General features: G+C 41.8%; 1 protein-coding gene across 3 annotated transcripts in view; it reads left to right on the plus strand.

Moving 5' to 3' along the window:
• Positions 1–1,796, plus strand: part of Bora (BORA aurora kinase A activator) — a 26,931-nt gene that overhangs the window by 8,655 nt on the left and 16,480 nt on the right. The gene's annotated exons all lie outside the window — the stretch shown is intronic.

Consider the following 1,796-nt stretch of genomic DNA (forward strand, 5'->3'; position numbering starts at 1 on the left):
TTTTTGGCTTTTCGAGACAGGGTTTCTCTGTGTAGCCTAGCTGTCCTGGAACTCACTCTGTAGACCAGGCTGGCCTCCAACTCAGAAATCCACCTGCCTCAGCCTCCTAAGTGCTGGATTCAAGGCGTGCGCCACCACTGCCCAGCTCTAAATTTCCACTGTTACTCTTTCCCAGCTAAATATCTCAAGTATAGTATTGCCACATTTTGGAAAATATCTTCTTTCTTTAGAATCCTGGAAGTTGTGTCAAGGAAAGTTCACCAGGTAAAACAGGGGAATAAATTAGCGGAAGTCAGACTTAGTGTATCACATGCAGAGTATATTTTATATATACATGTCAAAAGCAAAGCTGTCAGATATAAAGAGAGAACAGAAGGTGTCTTTATCAGTCTCTGAAGGAAACTGCTGCAGCTTTTCCTGTGCAGTGGGGACTATTGTATATTTACAATACCATCCTCTGAATATGTTAGACCCATTTATCCTCATTTTGATTTGCATCTTGATTTTATTTTATTTTTCTTGATCTTTCTTAGATTTTTTTTTTTTTTACAAATAATCACCCTACAGATTTTTGTATTTTAGTAAGTGCATAAATAATGCCTTGTTGATAGATGTTAAGTTGTGTTCATTATTACAGTGTGTGGTCTGTGCAAGTGTTTCTTGGCAGTGGACTGGTAAACTGGAGGCTCTGGGTTTTCAGCCCCGGTGGGCGTGGGCGGGCCCCACCTTGTTACCCCCTGAGGCCAGAGCATTTCCACTCCTTGTCTATGCTGCTGCTGCTGTTGCTTTGCTTTTGTAACACTGATTGTTACCAAACTTTCCCATGCCTGTGCTCTACTTGTTATTCTAAATGCATCCTATTTGGGTTGCAGTTAATGTTGAGTCTGTGTGTAAGTGTGTGCGACGCTTCCTAAGTACGTCCTCTACACTTTCCTAGAGTTAGCTCCTTCCCCTCCTTCCATCTCACCTGATCTCCTTATAGGAGGCTCACCACAGCTCTAGTTATGGAAGTTAGCTTTTGTCCCCTCTGTAACAGTGAAAGGACAGTGTTCTACCCTGGAAACAGAGGGAAGGGGAAAGTACTGCATTAGGAACAAAGACGCTCTCTATACATAGAGAGAAAGAGGATGGATGGGTAAATGGATGGATGGTGATAGTTAGATAAATGCGTGCATAGATAGGTAGAGATACAGATAGATGGGTTTTGTTCACTTGAGTAGAATAGCTTGTGTGACTCAGAGGTGCGTGAGTACCAGCTGGCTCTCTCTTTGTAAACCTAGTATGTTTTCAGTGATTGCTGCTACCCATACTGTAAATACTCAAACTAGAGCCAGCTTCCAGCTACTAAAATGCTATCACTGAATGGGCAAAGTACGGCTGCCATTCAGTACATCACAGTGAGACAGAGTCCACTGCATATATGAATATGCCCAAGGTATAATTAACCTCAAAACATAGATCCTGACAAATGTAATGTATAAGGAATACGGTTTGAATGACTGATTGAGTGTAACTTATGTAACTGTAAGTTTACATACTTTTACTTATAGTATTGGCTTTAAGAGCAGTTGTCCAAGTTCCTGAGACTTTAGACTCAGTTCTTGAGAGCTAAGGCAAACTCATTCTCGCACAGCATTACTCACATGTGCACACTTATCTCCATTACAGCACTACTCACATGTGCACACTTATCTCCATTAGAGCACTACTCACATGTGCACACTTATCTCCGTTACAGCACTACTCACAGGTGCACACTTATCTCCGTTACAGCACTACTCACATGTGCAGACTTA

The sequence above is a fragment of the Mus caroli genome, chromosome 14 (genome assembly GCF_900094665.2).
Source record: "Mus caroli chromosome 14, CAROLI_EIJ_v1.1, whole genome shotgun sequence".
In the NCBI taxonomy this organism is placed as follows: Eukaryota; Metazoa; Chordata; class Mammalia; order Rodentia; family Muridae; genus Mus; species Mus caroli.